Genomic DNA, 7,759 nt, shown 5'->3' with positions numbered 1-7,759 from the left:
CCTACTATCCTCTAGACTTTCGCAAGAACTACCCCCGATCTGATTATTTCTCTGTTTTGATTAGATATAATTTCCGCTATATTCCCGCGATACGCCCCGATTTGGGCGCCCCATGAAACGGCTGAAGGTGAAAGATCCCCTATTTCCGTGGAATAATGACTGTGAGGCGGCCTTCCACCAGCTCAAGCGAGCGTTGCTGAAGCACTCGATTTCTCGTCTACTCGGATGTCAAGAGATGTTTCAAACTTTACGTAGACTCGTCCGATACGCTGTCGGAGCCTGTCTGATGCAGGAAGTAGACGGTCGAGACCGGGATACGCCTCGATTTGGGCGCCCCTGGAACGGTTGAAGGTGAAAGATGCGCGATTTGCGTGGAATGATGACTGTGAGGCGGCCTTCCACCAGCTCAAGCGAGCGTTGATGAAGCCTCCGATTCTAGTCTACTCGGATGTCAAGAGACGTTTCAAACTTTACGTGGACTCGTACCGATACGCTGTCGGAGCCTGTCTGATGCAGGAAGTAGACGGTCGAGACCGTGTAGTGGCGTACGCTAGTAAATTGTTGACAGGGTCCCTGAAAAACTGGATCACCAAGCAAGATGGAATCTTGGAGATCGAGTGCAGGGGGGGGGGTATGTTCGACAAGAAATTTTCGCTGTTACTTGGACAAGCGAGATCTCGACTTGCACACGGATCATTTGGCACTCACCTGGAACTTCGGCACTCACCTGGAACTTCGGTCCTGGAAACTATACTACGAACGCGAAGTTGGCACGATGGGCCATGGCGTTGTCCAATCTGCTGGCTTAAGTACATCACAAGCCTGGGGTATTCCTGGGACACACAGTAACTCCTACTGGGATACCACTTAATCCAGAGAAGGTCAAGGCCGTGATGAACGTGAGGCGCCCGCAAGACCTACCTGCGATCCGATCATTCTTAAAACTGATGAGCTATTTCCTTCGTTATATTCCGGGATACGCCTCGATTTGGGCGCCCCTGGAACGGTTGAAGGTGAAAGATACGCTATTTGCGTGGAATGATGACTGTGAGGCGGCCTTCCACCAGCTCAAGCGAGCGTTGATGAAGCCTCCGATTCTAGTCTACTCGGATGTCAAGAGACGTTTCAAACTATACGTGGACTCGTACCGATACGCTGTCGGAGCCTGTCTGATGCAGGAAGTAGACGGTCGAGACCGAGATACGCCTCGATTTGGGCGCCCCTGGAACGGTTGAAGGAGAAAGATACGCTATTTGCGAGAAATGATGACTGTGAGGCGGTCTTCCACCAGCTCAAGCGAGCGTTGCTGAAGCCTTCGATTCTTGTCTACTCGGATGTCAAGAGACGTTTCAAACTATACGTGGACTCGTACCGATACGCTGTCGGAGCCTGTCTGATGCAGCAAGTAGACAGTCGAGACCGAGATACGCCTCGATTTAAGCGTCCCTGGAACGGTTGAAGGTGAAAGATACGCTATTTGCGTGGAATGATGACTGTGAGGTGGCCTTCCACAATCTCATGCGAGCTTTGCTGAAGCCTTCGATTCTTGTCTACTCGGATGTCAAGAGACGTTTCAAACTTTACGTGGACTCGTACCGATACGCTGTCGGAGCCTGTCTGATGCAGGAAGTAGACGGTCGAGACCGTGTAGTGGCGTACGCTAGTAAATTGTTGACAGGGTCCCTGAAAAACTGGATCAACAAGCAAGATGGGATCTTGGAGATCGAGTGTAGGGGGGGGGTATGTTCGACAAGTAATTTTCGCTGTTACTTGGACAAGCGAGAGCTCGACTTGTACACGGATCTTTTGGCACTCACCTAGAATTTCAGTCCTGGAAACCATACTACGAACGCGAAGTTGGCACGATGGGCCATGGCGTTGTCCAATCTGCTGTTAAGTACATCTCAAGCCTGGGGTGTATTCCTGGGACACACAGTAACTCCTACCGGGATACCACTTAATCCAGAGATAGTCAAGGCCGTGATGAACGTGAGGCGCCCGCAAGACCTACCTGCGATCCGATCGTTCTTGGGACTGATGAGCTATTTCCGTCGTTATATTCCGGGATACGCCTCGATTTGGGCGCCCCTGGAACGGTTGAAGGTGAAAGATGCGCTATTTGCGTGATATGATGACTGTGAGGCGGCCTTCCATTAGCTCAAGCGAGCGTTGATGAAGCCTCCGATTCTAGTCTACTCGGATGTCAAGAGACGTTTCAAACTTTACGTGGACTCGTACCGATACGCTGTCGGAGCCTGTCTGATGCAGGAAGTAGACGGACGAGACCGTGTAGTGGCGTACGCTAGTAAATTATTGACAGGGTCCCTGAAAAACTGGATCAACAAGCAAGATGGGATCTTGGAGATCGAGTGTGGGGGGGGTATGTTCGACAAGAAATTTTCGCTGTCACTTGGACAAGCGAGAGCTCGACTTGTACACGGATCATTTGGCACTCACCTGGAACTTCGGCACTCACCTGGAACTTCGGTCCTGGAAACTATACTACGAACGCGAAGTTGGCACGATGGGCCATGGCGTTGTCCAATCTGCTGTTAAGTACATCACAAGCCTGGGGTGTATGCCTGGGACACACAGTAACTCCTACCGGGATACCACTTAATCCAGAGAAGGTCAAGGCCGTGATGAACGTGAGGCGCCAGCAAGACCTACCTGCGATCCGATCATTCTTGGGACTGATGAGCTATTTCCGTCGTTATGTTCCGGGATACGCTCGATTTCGGCGCCCCTGGAACGATTGAAGGTGAAAGATGCGCTATTTGCCGTGGAATGATGACTGTGAGGCGGCCTTCCACCAGCTCAAGCGAGCGATGATAAAGCCTCCGATTCTAGTCTACTCGGATGTCAAGAGACGTTTCAAACTTTACGTAGACTCGTACCGATACGCTGTCGGAGCCTTTCTGATGCAGGAAGTAGACGGTCGAGACCGGGATACGCCTCGATTTGGGCGCCCCTGGAACGGTTGAAGGTGAAAGATGCGCTATTGCCGTGGAATGATGACTGTGAGGCGGCCTTCCACCAGCTCAAGCGAGCGTTGATGAAGCCTCCGATTCTAGTCTACTCGGATGTCAAGAGACGTTTCAAACTTTACATGGACTCGTACCGATACGCTGTCGGAGCCTGTCTGATGCAGGAAGTAGACGGTCGAGACCGTGTAGTGGCGTACGCTAGTAAATTATTGACAGGGTCCCTGAAAAACTGGATCAACAAGCAAGATGGAATCTTGGAGATCGAGTGTTATGTTCGACAAGAAATTTTCGCGGTCACTTGGACAAGCGAGAGCTCGACTTGTACAAGGGTCATTTGGCACTCACCTGGAACTTCAGTCCTGAAAACCATACTACGAACGCGAAGTTGGCACGATGGGCCATGGCGTTGTCCAATCTGCTGTTAAGTACATCACAAGCCTGGGGTGTATGCCTGGGACACACAGTAACTCCTACCGGGATACCACTTAATCCAGAGAAGGTCAAGGCCGTGATGAACGTGAGGCGCCCGCAAGCCCTACCTGCGATCCGATCGTTCTTGGGACTGATGAGCTATTTCCTTCGTTATATTCCGGGATACGCCTCGATTTGGGCGCATGGAACGGTTGAAGGTGAAAGATGCGCTATTTGCCGTGGAATGATGACTGTGAGGCGGCCTTCCACCAGCTCAAGCGAGCGTTGATGAAGCCTCCGATTTTAGTCTACTCGGATGTCAGGAGACGTTTCAAACTTTACGTGGACTCGTACCGATACGCTGTCGGAGCCTGTCTGATGCAGGAAGTAGACGGTCGAGACCGGGATACGCCTCGATTTGGGCGCCCCTGGAACGGTTGAAGGTGAAAGATGCGCTATTGCCGTGGAATGATGACTGTGAGGCGGCCTTCCACCAGCTCAAGCGAGCGTTGATGAAGCCTCCGATTCTAGTCTACGCGGATGTCAAGAGACGTTTCAAACTTTACGTGGATCTAACGTTACGCGTGGGAACCTTTTGGAGGCAGAAGTTAGAGCGTTCGAAACGTTTTAGTGGACTTACGTTATTAAATTGTGGACAGGTGCCGGAAAAAACGGGATCAAACAGCAAGATGAGATTTGGGAGATTCCATGTGTGGGGGGGGAGTATTTTTTGCACACAACACATTTTTTCGCTGCTACTTGGACAAGCGAGACCTCGACTTGCACACGGATCATTTGGCACTCACCTGGAACTTCGGCACTCACCTGGAACTTCGGTCCTGGAAACCATACTACGAACGCGAAGTTGGCACGATGGGCCATGGCGTTGTCCAATCTGCTGTTAAGTACATCACACGCCTGGGGTGTATTCCTGGGACACACAGTAACTCCTACCGGGATACCACTTAATCCAGAGAAGGTCAAGGCCGTGATGAACGTGAGGCGCCCGAAGACCTACCTGCGATCCGATCGTTCTTGGGACTGATGAGCTATTTCCTTCGTTATATTCCGGGATACGCCTCGATTTGGGCGCCCCTGGAACGGTTGAAGGTGAAAGATGCGCTATTTGCGTGGAATGATGACTGTGAGGCGGCCTTCCACCAGCTCAAGCGAGCGTTGATGAAGCCTCCGATTCTAGTCGACTCGGATGTCAAGAGACGTTTCAAACTTTACGTGGACTCGTACCGATACGCTGTCGGAGCCTGTCTGATGCAGGAAGTAGACGGTCGAGACCGTGTAGTGGCGTACACTAGTAAATTGTTGACAGGGTCCCGGAAAAACTGGACAACAAGCAAGATGGGATCTTGGAGATCGAGTGTAGGGGGGGGGGTATGTTCGACAAGTAATTTTCGCTGTTACTTGGACAAGCGAGAGCTCGACTTGTACACGGATCTTTTGGTACTCACCTGGAACTTCAGTCCTGGAAACCATACTACGAACGCGAAGTTGGCACGATGGGCCATGGCGTTGTCCAATCTGCTGTTAAGTACGTCACAAGCCTGGGGTGTATTCCTGGGACACATAGTAAATCCTACCGGGATACCACTTAATCCAGAGAAGGTCAAGGCCGTGATGAACGTGAGGCGCCCGCAAGACCTACCTGCAATCCGATCGTTCTTGGGACTGATGAGCTGTTATATTCTGGGATACGCCTTGATTTGGGCGCCCCTGGAACGGTTGAAGGTGAAAGATGCGCCATTTGCGTGGAATGATGACTGTGAGGCCGCCTTCCACCAGCTCAAGCGAGAGTTGATAAAGCCTCCGATTCTAGTCGACTCGGATGTCAAGAGACGTTTCAAACTTTACGTGGACTCGTACCGATACGCTGTCGGAGCCTGTCTGATGCAGGAAGTAGACGGTCGAGACCGTGTAGTGGCGTACACTAGTAAATTGTTGACAGGGTCCCGGAAAAACTGGACAACAAGCAAGATGGGATCTTGGAGATCGAGTGTAGGGGGGGGGGTATGTTCGACAAGCAATTTTCGCTGTTACTTGGACAAGCGAAAGCTCGACTTGTACACGGATCATTTGGCACTCACCTCGAACTTCAGTCCTGGAAACCATACTACAAACGCGAAGTTGGCACGATGGGCCATGGCGTTGTCCAATCTGCTGTTAAGTACGTCACAAGCCTGGGGTGTATTCCTGGGACACACAGTAAATCCTACCGGGATACCACTTAATCCAGAGAAGGTCAAGGCCGTGATGAACGTGAGGCGCCCGCAAGACCTACCTGCGATCCGATCGTTCTTGGGACTGATGAGCTATTTCCGTCGTTATATTCCGGGATACGCCTCGATTTGGGCGCCCCTGGAACGGTTGAAGGTGAAAGATGTGCTATTTGCGTGGAATGATGACTGTGAGGCGGCCTTCCACCAGCTCAAGCGAGAGTTGATAAAGCCTCCGATTCTAGCCTACTCGGATGTCAAGAGACGTTTCAAACTTTACGTGGACTCGTACCGATACACTGTCGGAGCCTGTCTGATGCTGGAAGTAGACGGTCGAGACCGTGTAGTGGCGTACGCTAGTAAATTGTTGACAGGGTCCCTAAAAACTGGATCAAGCAAGATGGGATCTTGGAGATCGAGTGTAGGGGGGGGTATGTTCGACAAGCAATTTTCGCTGTTACTTGGACAAGCGAGAGCTCGACTTGTACACGGATCATTTGGCACTCGCCTGGAACTTCAGTCCTGGAAACCATACTACGAACGCAAAGTTGGCACGATGGGTCAAGGTTTCAGGATTTCCTTAAGATGCCCCCACGATGCCTCCAAGCTATCGCATAACACACAAACGTTAGCGTCAAATTAAATGCAGAAGCCTTAACTCCATAAATTCTTACCGGTTATTTGTGTGGTTTCCAAGATGCGGTACGTCTGAACGGGCGTAGAGAGCCCAACGCTCCTTCTGTTGGTCCCAATTCTTCATAAAATAACGGAGAAACGGGTGCGTTGGGTCTGGGATCGCGTCCGTAGAGCGTAACTGAACGTTATCCAAGAGGAAATACAGGTACTTGAGATACCTTGTGTAATCTTCACTTGTGGTTGCTGTTCTCATCATATCCACTGCGTCTTCTACTTGATCCATGTCGAAGCTGCTTGGCCCTCCGTACTCACTCTTTGACATCGCCGACCGGATGTATTTCTTGAGATGGAAGTGACAGAGAATCACTTTAACGTTTGAAAAGTGCGCCTCCAAAAGGCTCAGCTCACCCATATCTTTGTCGATCACGATGACACGAATCTCCTCCCACGACGGATTTGAAAACTTGAAAGATTCGATCGCATCGGTAAGACACTCCGCACTCTCATTTTCCATTACGCTGTGCTGCACATACTGACCCTAGGCACGCAAACGGTAACATTAGTACCTTTCGGTACCTACAGGTACATCTGAGGGTAACTCTTGCATTACGTGTCTATAGTCACCAACAGGTACCTCTAGACACGTAGACTTACATGGCCGTACACATCATGTATCATGAACGAGAATAGCTTGTACCTCGAGTCGCTCGTGTTGTGCGTCTCGTCGATCAACAGCACCTCCGGAAAAGCCTTGAACCAGCGACGCATCTGGCGCGTCTGCAGCGTGATTGTCTGCGCCAAAGATTCGTCATCAACAAACACAGAAGCTCGGTTACCCCGCCGTCCACAAAATTCCCGCATTAGAGATTCAAGTCGCTGCTCTACGGCTCTGGAACCGCGCCGCTTCTCTCTCATTCTGGCAACCATGTTGTGGACGTCACGGAGCGTCACGTTCTGACCTATAAACGGATTCATCAGAAATAGAAGCTAAAGCTAGACGAAAGTCATGTATACGTACCCGTCTTCTCGCGCGGAAACTGCATGATCCGCTTGGGTTTCGAACCCGACGCTTGCAACACGTCCACGAACGCAAGTAGCATTGGATCCTCGACTCGCCGCACCGACGAATGGTTCTCGTACACAGCTCGGTCGACGCGATGATTATGGCTGATGCTGTAGCCAGTAACGCGCACCATGAATCTCTGCTTATCTCTGTTCCACGTCACAGCAGCCTTGATATCCGCCTTGCACTCAGTCGATTTGCCGAAGTAGCTCTTTCGTTGACCAGTACTGCGACTTTTTCGACGCCATCCGTGCGTGTTTTGTAAACAGGCGCCCCTTCTTCTGCTGGCCAGTCGTATCACCTACACTCCAGCCACCTTTGTGAGATATCAAAATTAGCGAGCCAATATCCCTGTCGGCCAAAGACGCTGTATGAACGTCTGCAGGGAAGACAACTCCAGTGCTAAAACGTAATGTCAAAGCCAACAGCTCCGT

The sequence above is a fragment of the Phytophthora infestans genome, genomic scaffold, assembly GCF_000142945.1.
Source record: "Phytophthora infestans T30-4 supercont1.13 genomic scaffold, whole genome shotgun sequence".
Classification (NCBI taxonomy): domain Eukaryota; phylum Oomycota; class Peronosporomycetes; order Peronosporales; family Peronosporaceae; genus Phytophthora; species Phytophthora infestans.
The sequence above is the reverse complement of the archived record's forward strand: the minus strand, read 5'-3'. Positions refer to the sequence as shown.